This window comes from Xenopus tropicalis, chromosome 8 (genome assembly GCF_000004195.4).
Source record: "Xenopus tropicalis strain Nigerian chromosome 8, UCB_Xtro_10.0, whole genome shotgun sequence".
In the NCBI taxonomy this organism is placed as follows: Eukaryota; Metazoa; Chordata; class Amphibia; order Anura; family Pipidae; genus Xenopus; species Xenopus tropicalis.
The window spans coordinates 100508444-100521103 of NC_030684.2; positions in this window are offsets into that span (position 1 = coordinate 100508444).

Here is a 12660-nt window from a genome sequence, read left to right on the forward strand (position 1 = left end):
ATTTTTTCCTGATTTTCGCATAAAACTATGGGGCATTATGCACCCCTTTTTTCCTTTTGTTCTGACAAAGAATAAGTTATCCAGGCTTAATTTATATTAAATGCCGACAAAAAGGGCAAAATTAAGTAATTAAAAACCCTTTATTTATAAGAACTTTTTTTGTATCGCTATACAGTATAGGCTTGATGGTTTTAAATCTTTTAAACGTCTGTGCTATATATGCAGAATAAAATTCAGTTTCATTAATAGCTGTCACATTCAAAAACTAGTATGTGAACACTGGTTGATAGTAATGAGCGAATCTGTCCCGTGAGACAATTCTTTTTGATGCGAGAGACAATTCTTTTAAACGCACAACAATACGTTTGATGCGTAACAATTCTTTTGACGCAGGTGACAATTTTTGGATGCTCAACATATTTTTCCATGGTGAATTTGTGCCTCCTGTTTCGCAAAAAAATCCGCCAATGGGGAAACACAGCAATTCGCTTTGAATCCATACCTGGCAAATTTTTTTGTCCATCACTACTGGTTGATACTCATAGAAATGTAAAACTAGCTTGCAGTAACTGCAGCAGGAGAGCATCATGTTTTATATCCCTGCTCTGCACTGATCAAGACACTTCAGGAATGAAGAGAAGTCCTTTGCCCCAAGCAAAACATCAAACAGAAAGTAAGCTATAAAACATTTTGACAGCTGCGGTGCTCTTGCAGAGAACAACAATGATCGAAGCACCCTCAATCACCTTTCAATGCTTACTATTCAACACTTCTATGCTTACAGCGTACACTGGCTGTGACAGGAAAACGCCGCTCAGAAACACTAAAGTACTTTCACCCTTAGACCATCAGTGTCTGCCATGGGTACAGGGTTTCCCATGCTTTGAAATTTGCAGTGGGGCTGAAATAGTAAGCAGTGGTAGGTTATTGAGGGTTATTCGACTATTGCTGTCCTGTGTGTGAATTGGCACTAAAAACATTGTACATCAAGTATAACATTTACCATTTATTCATGGACGTGTAAGGTGTTTATGTATATCTTATTAATATTTTATTGCACCTAATACAATTAACTTCATCATCATTTTTAGATTAAATTGTTTCAGTAAAAATGGAACAGAAAGAGGTTTAATCATTCTCAGTTTAATGATTTACATCAGGTCCATCCAGCTCCAGGTAGCAAGGGCCTTAGCGTGTAAAGATTCAAATATCCAGATGACTAACTTCATGTGAGGCTACTGGTGATATTCTGATTGACTCACTTGTCTGCTCTTTAATTGAGGGTAAGCCTTCTGTCTGTTCAGCTAAGGCCCTTGAGACACTGAGTTAGATAGCCTTGGTTTAGCCTTCCATGTTGAGCTAGAAGAAACTTGTTTCTAATCTAATTTGTAGATGCAAAGAGATAACATCGACTGTAACTATGTACAGTATGTAAAATTATCTAATCTGGTACCAGACTGGTCCTGAGAGACAAGGAAATGCTCAGAGGTATAGTGGATGCTGAATTATATATGAATGGACTCCTGGTACTTAATCAGTTAGGTACACATTTTCCATGCTATAGTGTAAACCAGAACATCTGGACTGTAGAGATTACTGTATAAAAGAATACCAAGGTGTCTATAAAAACTTATCTGAACCAAAGTGAATATAAAATACAAAGATAAATAATTTACTAGGGGCTAAGAGGATGCCATGCTTGAGTTGGAGTACTTAGGATGATGCTGTAGTATCTCTTCATGCATGTATGTATTATTTTTAAGTCATTAGCATAGCCTGCAGTCCATAAAACACACTGAGGGTTCCATCTATTCTGCCATACTATGTAGACATCTAGCAATTATGGGAGTGCGTTATCCCTAGAAGAGGTCTGCTTGGGGCAAACAACTAGTATATACACTGCAATAACAATCCAGAATACAAAATGCATTTCAAATAAGAATAAATCACCCTTCGAGGTGCAGAAAATAATAATGATATGTGATACATGCTAAAATTTCATGAACTGTATCAAAAGCATGAAAACCCCAGGACAGAGGGAAGTACAAGAGTTTGAAGTGCTTTCTTTCTCTTGTGTGAATTTCTGTTTTGAACTGTTCTTTCAATTATTTTTGCTCTCTGCAAACAAAATTGGCAGGGTGGTTGCCTTCAGGATAGAGAAGAAGTATTTTTATCAGCATGTGCCTAGATTAAAAATCCTTTATTAGGAATTCAGCAGAGGACTGGCCTAATTAAAATCCAATCTCCACTTTGCTCCCAGGCTGTATTGAAATATATTAAGAATTTTTTCGTGGAGTGATTCACTGGAGTAAGTTAAGCTACAAAAAAAATCATGCAAGGAATGGAGATTTGTGTCGCCATGAATCTTTTGGAAGTCTCTGAAAGGTGATATGCACTTTACTGTGCTTTACTGTCCTTTGTCCAACAGGTTACAAAATACTATAGGAAAATAAGGAAATACATAGAATTTGACTACATTAAAGGGTAGCTGTCATCACAGAAAGCTGGTATCTTTTCCTGAAATCATGGTTTTAATCCTAACAAAGAAAAAGTTTTGGGAAAAATAAATTACATCAATTATGAAAAGTTTTAATGAGTTTTAGTGCTAGTAAAACGTAATCAAATGGTTAAAGGACAAGGACAGTCTAATTTACCCAGGGTGGGTTGCCATTAAGTTAGACACCCCACAGTGAAGTTACGTTTAGCAAGATTCTGTAATAGGTCACTTAACATAATATAAACTATCTGCTGGTTAAGTATTAATTCTGAGGGTATAGTTTTCCTTTAATAATGAGACAGCATCAGTTTATATGACAGACAAACCTCATTTTCTGCTTGATAATTTGCATCGACCCCTAAGCTCAGCTTCCCCACAGGCAACCACCCTGCCAATTTCAGAGCCCACTGAGTATGTGCCCATTGAGTATGTGCCCATTGAGTATGTGCCCACTGAGTATGTGCCCACTGAGTATGTGCCCACTGAGTATGTGCCCACTGAGTATGTGCACTGTCCCAGACAGTTCTAACAGAATCCAAGATAGGGAGCTCCTGTGACAACTGTAAAGACCTATATCATTACTACTATAGAGATGCTAAAACTTTAAGCTAGTGCAGTCAGTTTAGTATAAAAATTTTATATAAAATGTGGCATTTCTATCCATATGGCATTTCTATCTACTACTATTCCACTTGTGCTGTAAAGTAAGATTCAGGCTAATGGCACATGATTTGGCCCCCTGCAATCTGTAAGTGTGTGTATTGACAGGAGATGAATCCATCTTTCACCGTGTACATACAGTGGATTTCAGCCAGAAAGTGCTCAAGAGGCAATAAGGGGGGAACTGTGCGTCATGTGCCATTAGCTTGAGAGAAATACCACTCAGATAACCATTGTCACCAGTGTTCACTTTCTGCAATTCCTTAGGTAATTCAAAACAGACTATAAAAGTGAATAACCTCCTTATAGGGACATAATCGCTGTTTGTTTCATTGATTATTTTCCTTTATGTGATTTAGAATTTCTTTTGATTTTGATTTACATATTTTCAACCCAAACAATATTTTTTAATCATTAATTGATTCTTCATTATGCCAGCAAGTAGAACTTGCAGTAAAAACAGAAACATCCTTCCGCTAAAATTCCCTGCAAAGTTTCCAGATACCAGTGAAGCCAGCCTTTTCAGTATTCTTAGCACTTCTTTCTGGATAGATTACAATGCCTGGAAGCAGATTGCCTCCATAGACTTCTTATCGTAAGGTCATAGCAGGATCTGAAAGTGTCTATGGCAGGTGAATGCAGATGAGAGAGACTGCTGTGTTTATAGACACACGTTACTGCCTAGGTAATTCCATCTCTGCTCGAGCAAATAAAAAAAAAAAAATCAGAATAAAGTGGTTTTCATGAATGATAAAAATCATTGTTTTAGTTTAAATGAAGGATAAAACTTGGGGCATTTTAAAAAAATCTTGTATCACCTCAACTGGAGGATAATTGCACAATTGAAGGGGTCATCCACCCACTGTGTTGTGTCCAACAATTCTAAGCAGCTTTCCAGTATTTATTTATTTAAAAAGTCAGTGTTTTTGAAACTATAATTGGTATTGAAAAAAAATACATTGTCTGACTGTTTTCATTCTCTTCACACATGGGTCTGACTGCTAAAACAATGTTGCAATTGTACACAGCAAAATTAGATATTTTTATATTGAACAGAAGCACCAGCCTGGGGTATCAGCTAAGGAATTATAATCACTTGGGGGTGCCTAACATTTTGCCACCACCCCCCCCTCCAGTGATAATACCTTTAGTTCTCCTTTAATAATATCACACTAATGCAAAATATGGTGAAAGTACCGACTGACCAGAGATATTAAATGTATTATACAGATAATGTAGGGGTTTAAAAAAGCCCCCCAACATGTTTCCTCCATCCAGCCACCAATGTTTGCCTAATATAAAAATATTTCACCTTTAAATTATGTATGTATATGTTCACTTTTAAACACGGAGCACTGGTGACAGGAAACACTGACGTTTTGTGCACATCCCATCCCCAGTGCTCGATATAGCAGCAAATTCCTCATGCGGCTGGGCAGCATGCCCCCACTAAAATGTATGTGTCCCTAGGCCTGGGCCTTTGTGGCCTCACCACAAATCCAGGCCTGGTTATTTAGTTTGTTGTTTAGCAACTCTTCAGTTTGGAATTTCAGCGCTATCTGATTTCTAGGATCTTATTTACCCTACCAAGCAGGCAGTGATTTGAATGAAAGACTGGAATAGAAAGAGGAGAGGGCCTAAATAGAAAATTAAGTAATAAAAAGTAACAATTACAATAAAGTTGTGGCCTCAGAGCAATAGTTTGTCTGCAGGGGGTGACTCCCTTCTGAAAGCTAAAAATTAGGGATGAACCGAACCCACTTTTTTGGGTTTGGTTGAACCCCTGAATCCACCCTGATGGATTCTGCCGAATCCCAAACCGAATCCGAATCCTAATTAACATATGCTAATTAGGACGGGAAGGGTTAAAAATTGCTGCTTGCACAGCAAAAATTGTTTTCCCCCCACCATTTAACCCATCCAAATGCTAATTAGCACATGCTAATTTATGCTAATTATGATTCTGTTCGGCCGGGACTGTGGATTCGGCCGAAACCGAATCCTTCAAAAATAGGCTGGATTTGGCGCGAACCAATTCCGGGATTCGGTGCATCCCTACTAAAAATAGACAGAAAAGAAAGGCTAATAATAGATAAAGGACATTGTATAACATACTTAAAGTTTACAAAGGTGAGCCAGCCCTTTAAGCATATATGCAGATCATACTGTATTTAAGTAAATCCTAAACATCTCTGATACAAGCACACAGCATTGATAGAGCATGCCGAGACAGACTGATGAAGTTAAACAGAGCCACATGGCTGCACATCTTGAAAATGTAAATTATGTGATCATGATTATTTCATTTAATCACTTAAAGGATTTTACTGCTGTGCTGCATTTTGGACACGCATTGCTTCATTGTTCCTTTGGAAAACAGTTATGTTAATTGCCCTAAACTTACAACACGGATTCTGTAAAGTATTGTATGATGAACATTAAATGCCCGACTTTAGCACGGCAGAGGCAATCAATATTGCTAAAGGCAGGTTCATTACATTCAAACTGAGTGTGGACCCCAAGGGGATAGGGAACTGTTTGTCTGCAACAGATTTCAGCCAGTCCTATGCATATAATCCATTTCAAGCAACAATGATAAAGCTAAAAAATGCAATGTTACAAAAATGCACAGTGATAGTTACACAAATGTAAGTCAATGGGGGGAACATTTTTTTTTTTTTTTAAAACAAAGTTTCTAATATATTTGTTTTCTTGAGTGCAAATTATCCAAATTGTATGTTTTGCATCCAGAGGAGAGATGTTTTTTCTTGCAGTAACCCCTGACTGTGTACATAGCAGCCATTGGTTAAAAGGGGCTTCTGAGTTTTGTGTTGCTGATTCTTTCTGAGACAAGTCAGCAACTACTTGGTTTAGAAATGATACATGTACTGAATTGTAAGCGATCATTAGAGTTACAGAAATATTCAAAATGAACATGGTGGCCAGCAAAGGTAAGAAATGAGCCATACACAGTTTTTAGGCTACCAAACCCAAAAGAAGGCTAATTGTATATAAACTTTGTTGCAATTAGGGGTTGGCCATATGCTAACTGCTCAAGTTGTTACCACAAATATAGAAGACACATGAGAAGAGAAGTAAAAGAAGATTCACTGGCGGAATCCAATATTTTAGGCGCCCCCTTGGTGAATCCAGTTGCTAAGTTTTTTTCCAGGGCTGGTACTCCTGCACCGACCCTGGGAAAAATAAACGTAGTTATGAGTCCCCATCTTAACTTGTTCAAAGGGTCTCTGGCTTGGGCTTGTAAATGTGTAGTAGAGTCACATTTACTGATTTTCTCTAGTGGACATGCACCAATGTCAGTCACCTCTAGGAATAACAAAATGGCATAGCTCTATTCAATTTTTTCATGTACTAATGCAGTTTTTTCTAAAAGGAGTTTAGTGATTGGATTCACTCAGGGTAGGACTGGCCCACAGGAAAAATCCTGTACCCCAGTCTTGTCGGGCCCTGCCCCTGTCCCACGGGCCCCCAGACCCCCCTGGGGGCATCCACTGCCTGCCCAATCCCCTCCCCCGAGCGTGTGTACCTTCTTATCTTCAGTTCAGGGGAGAGAGATCAGACAGCAGGGCGCTGAATGGAGAACAGGCCTTGGCCCACAAGGTTTTTTCCTGGTGCCCCACCAGCCCAGTCCGACCCTGTTGGAATATAAAACAAGGAGATGTCGGCATGGTTTTACAAGGCAGACAAACTTACAGAGGAGTGAATATAATATGAAAACATTTTTAATTAATCGAACAACATCTACATTTAATGCACAAGCTCTCATTATTAAATAGTATCACTGAAATGTAGAAATAAATGAAATGCATTCATTGTGAAATGGTTTGTGCTGCATCTGATACAACCTGGACGATTGATGGATGTCACTACAAGGCTAATATGCCCCTGAGTTAGACAGCCAATAAGAGCACCTCTGGGTAACACTGGGTTCATTCATTAGTTTGTGTACTTTTATTTTTTCCCATATTTCTTCTGTCAATCTTGACTGTTATTGGAAATTTCATTATTTTTGTTATGCTAGTCATGCATTTATATATGTTTACCTAAAGCCTTTCCTTTCAGCATTTCCAAGAATGCTGTAATATAGCAATTAAAATTATTTTCAATACTGTTTTTCTTCTCCTTTCACGGCAACTGCCTTTCCACAACCCCTAAAATACCGGAAAGATAATTCTGTTGACTATATTAAAAATGCCAAGTGCATATTGTTTGCATTACTCATTGCCATTTAATTAACACCCTGCATTTGTATAGAAAACAAAGTGAGTAAATCAGCCTGGTGAGATTGCACGCTTCGCTGAGTAACAGGAGAAGCTGTACGCAAAGGAAATAGTGATGAGCATGTTGCTCAAGGGTTTCTCAGAATTTTCCATCAATGTTTTATCAGTGATACCATGAAGGTTTTAAAGAGGGCAAGAATGAATAATTGAATATACATAGCTCATTTGTAAAAAAAAACAAAAAAAAACTAGAGAGAAATTAATGTAATTACTTGTTATTATCATCATTTAATGTATGTAACCTTTAACAACTTTTAATTAATCATTTTCCTTTATATTGTTAATACAGACAACAAGAAACTCTACACTGGCTGTTTTTAACAAGTTTTAACCAATTTGCTACCAATACAGGTATAGGACCCGTTATCCAGAATGCTCGGGACCAAGGGTATTCCGGATAAGGGGTCTTTCCGTAATTTGGATCTCCATACCTTAAGTCTGCTAAAATCAATAAAACAGTAATTAAACCCAAAAAGCTTGTTTTGCATCCAGTAAGGATTATTTATATCTTAGTTGGGATCAATTACAATGTACTGTTATTATTACAGAGAAAAAGGAAATCAGTTTTAAAATTCTGAATTATTTGATTAAAATGGAGTCTATGGGAGACAGGCTTTCCGTAATTTGGAGCTTTCTGGATAACGGGTTTCCGGATAAGGGGTCCGATACCTGTACTACAATTAGGTCAGTGGCAAACTAGGCTCACAGAATAGATATTGATGCAAAAAAAAATCTGTCTTGGGACTGGCCTTTTCTCTGCCTATGCATAAACACATAGGCTTATTTATTAATATTCGAGTTTGGTTTTTTAAGACAAATACATTTGCATATCAAATGGGCGCTTATTTATTAATAAGGAAAACTTGTTCGAATAAATAACTTGAATATCTTGATTTTTTTGAGAAAAATTAAAGTTGGGAGAATATGGCTTGACTTTGCCCATGACAGCTGCCATTGACTTCTATAGAAACTCGCAAGGTTTTAGATGAGAACATTTTATATTCGAGTTTTCAGGTTTTTTGCACTTAATAAATACCAGATCTTCAAGTTTTTCAACTATAACTTGATTTCGAGTTTTTTAAGCACAAAAAAACTTAAACTGAGGAAAGAAACAAACTCAACCGTTGATAAATCTTCCACTTAGGGGCAGATACATTAATGTTTGCCTATCTGTATTCGGACATCCAATAAAAAAAAGTTTTAAAAAACTGTGTTCCCCCATGAGCAGATTTTATACAAAAATTAATAATTCCCTTAAATCCCAGTGTGACACAGCTCAAAACAAAACATATTGTATTTTAATAACGAAACAAAATATACAGTTTGAATAAATAAAAGCAGAGAACAGTTAAGTGTTAAATCTGAGTGCAGGGATGCACATTCCATAAATACTCCCTGGGTTCTATTGCTATTTACCCCTATCATTGCCATACAGATGAGACTTACATTGCATCTCCTGTGAGCCATGGATAAGTGCAGGGGCTTTGAGGAGGCAGTGCATGGCTCAGCTCAGCTGTGACTTTGTACCTAAATTGACACTTAACACATTAGGCTTTTTCTATGTAATAGTTTTTGCTTCTTTTTTGTAGATGCTTTTTCTGCTTTTTGTAGGTGTAACCAACTCTCTCATGCGGTCTCTGACAGGTAAGTCTTAAGTGCCTAATTCCAGCACAAGAGAGCAATCTGAAATGTACCACTGGCAAATTGCATGGCTGACTTGTTTGCAGTTGGGGAGGGGGGGATGTTGAGGAAATGTGCTTTATCAGATAGGTCTATGTAAATACAGTCGTAAGCACTCACAGAAACGCTGCACTGACTTCACTGAAAAAAGATTTCTTGTGTCTGTAATTCCTGTGCCACAGACACGCAGCTTTCTGCTCTCTGCTGCTCCCCCCTCACTCAAGAATTCTAAGAACTCACCCCCCCTTAGGAATGTGGATCTGAGCCAATCAGCAGGAAGCTGACTCATAGGGGCACATTTACTATGGGTCGAATCCGAGTCCGAATTGGAAAAATGCGATTTGAAAACGAACATTTTGCGACTTTTTCGTATTTTTTGCGATTTTTTCGGCACCTTTACGACTTTTCGGAAATTATCACGACTTTTTCGTTACCAATACGATTTGCGCGATAAAACGCGAGTTTTTCGTAGCCATTCCAAAAGTTGCGATTTTTTCGTAGCATTAAAACTTGCGCGAAAAGTTGCGCTTTTTTCATAGCGTTAAAACTTAAAAGGCGCGACGTTCCGCGCAAGTTTTAACACTACGAAAAAATCGCAACTTTTTGCGCAAGTTTTAACGCTACGAAAAAATCACAACTTTCGGGATGGCTACGAAAAACTCGCGTTTTTTCGCAAAAATCGTATTGGTAACGAAAAAGTCGCGTCAATTTTCCGAAAAAATCGTAAAATTCGGCCCGTTCGTGGGTTAGTAAATGTGCCCCCTAGTCTTACTAACTGAGCATGTTCACTTGGTCTGGGTGTCTGTGCAGGAGTGAGGCATTATGGGAACTTTCTTTACACAGCTCAGCATTTTCTTCCTGTGAGGCTTCTGATCATCTGAACGGGAGAAATATGGGGAGACTTAAGGGCACTATTGAGAGAACTGAAGGTATGCCTGCAGCTTGAGATTAACTCTTTATTAGCCTTTCCTTCTCCTTTAAGGAAGGTAGCCTATTATGCACCAACCACTAGTAATAGCGCCTGCGATGGAAACAGGGCAGGTCAGGAGTAGAGAAACACTGCAAAGTGCACAAGGCTTGGCATCTATGTATACAAATTGCACATGCAAGTATGTGCACAGTCATAAAGACTGCAGCACCATCACTCATGTGATTTAAAAGTAAAAACATCTACAAAAGCCTAAGGATTCAAATGCAATCTCTTACATGGGACAACTTTAAATATAATTCCCAGTTTGCTCATCTGTATCACACAGCTCGCACCCTTAGGGGCTGATTTACTAACCCACGAATCCGACCCGAATTGGAAAAGTTCCGACTTGAAAACGAACATTTTGCGACTTTTTCGTATGTTTTGCGATTTTTTCGGATTCTGTACGAATTTTTCGTTACCAATACGATTTTTGCGTAAAAACGCGAGTTTTTCGTATCCATTACGAAAGTTGCGTAAAAAGTTGCGCATTTTGCGTAGCGTTAAAACTTACGCGAAAAGTTGCGCATTTTTCGTAGCGTTAAAACTTAACGCTACGAAAAATGCGCAACTTTTCGCGTAAGTTTTAACGCTACGCAAAATGCGCAACTTTTTACGCAACTTTCGTAATGGATAGGAAAACTCGCGTTTTTACGCAAAAATCGTATTGGTAACGAAAAATTCGTAAAGAATCCGAAAAAATCGCAAAACATACGAAAAAATCGCAAAGTACCGATCATTACGAAAAAAACGCAATCGGACTCCATTCGACCCGTTCGTGGGTAAGTAAATCAGCCCCTTAGTGTGATCAGTAACTGTCTGCAGCCAATTAGAACCAAGAATGCATGGTGCCTATGGGTGACATCACTCTAAATTTAAAAAAGGAATAGATATATTCCTTTATATAACTTATAATGGATGAGCAATTAATGTATTTCTCCTGAATAATAAATTCCTTTTTTTATCATAAGAAAAATACCTTGTATTGTATTCTCTGAAATCAGATAATTAGTATCTCCAAAGAAAAATGCATGTATGAATCTACTGATTAATGTAAATAACATCTAAATGGGCTAATATTGTTTAGGGACAAAATGATATTAGGGACATGATTAATCTGTGTCTGTGCATGCTATTCCCCATCTTCTCCCTTCTGGGAATGAAGCTGATTATCTCCTACTAAATTGATGTTCACGTAAAATAATTACAAATTACAATGTGTTTTTCTACCAAAAATGAATTTCCTTAAACTAAATTATGTAAGCAAATTAACTTATTACCAATACAGCATTCTATTGAAAATGACATTACGAATTACTTCAGGTCCCAGGCTAATTTAATCTCTACATACTTTAGATTGCACAGATAACCTATATATATCCTTCTCTGACTTTGCTAAAGTTAAATTTGAAAATACAGTTTGTACTTGTTCCCTTTGTATTGTAGAAGGCCAGGGTTTAAGTAAAAGCATATTTCTATTTACTAGGTTTTGCAACAAAAACAGAGGAATGTTTTAAGCATACATATTATCAAAAGAGTACAGGAAGGTTAAGATTAAGATTAAGCTGGCTCACCCAAGTCGTGACTCCAGTTACACTGAGTAGGAGAAACAATAGGTTACCTGAAAGCAGTTCTAATGTGTAGCGCTGGCTCCTTCTGAAAGCTCAGACTCAGGCACAATGCACTGAAATAGCGCCTACACACAGCTAAAATTTCTATTTGTTGGTTTAAGAATAAAATTTTAAATGGAAGAGTGAATTATTGGCATAATGTGCAGAGAGGAGCTGTGCAAGAATTTTAAACAAAATATGCTATCATCACTTTAGAAAATGGATAATAATAATGTTCAGTGCAATACATATTTGTAAAATATACTGAGATATATATATGGACAGAGAGCCGCACACACAGGGACTTAGCAGTAAAGTGAAAAAGTTCATTAAAAAAAAATCCAACGTTTCGAGTACTGATTGTACTCTTCCTCAGATATATATATATGCCAATTTGGTGTGGCTTAATGCAAAGCCCTACATACTTCAGTGCAACTTATTACTTTGAAATGGTTTGATAAATGAAGTTCAGAATCTTTATTATTTACAGTATTCCGCACTCATCTACACCCCAGATATTCCTCTTACCACCTGTACTCCCTAAACTCCCAGTGATCCCTAAACTCCCAATGAACCAAAATAATACTTTAACTTTTTTAACCTTAAATCTTGGGGGTGGGAGAAAAACTGGGTTTCATAGAGCCTCTTTTATTACAAGAAAAAAAAAACCTGTTTTATCCAATTTCTTTGCTTGAGTGGGGAAGAAATTAAAAATAACACAAATCAGTGACATGCTGCAGTCATATTGCAAAGGGAATAGTTGTGTAAGAGTCAATGGTGTGGTGGGCTACTTTAAGCAGTTTGAAGATGCAATCCCTTCTGGGGGTGTTCCTTGTAGTTCATTTAGTCACCATGGTTACTGCCAGAGATTCAAATCATAAGAATGTTTAGAACCATTTTTGCAAGAAGCAAGATATCTATATGCCAAGCAGCTACATTTAA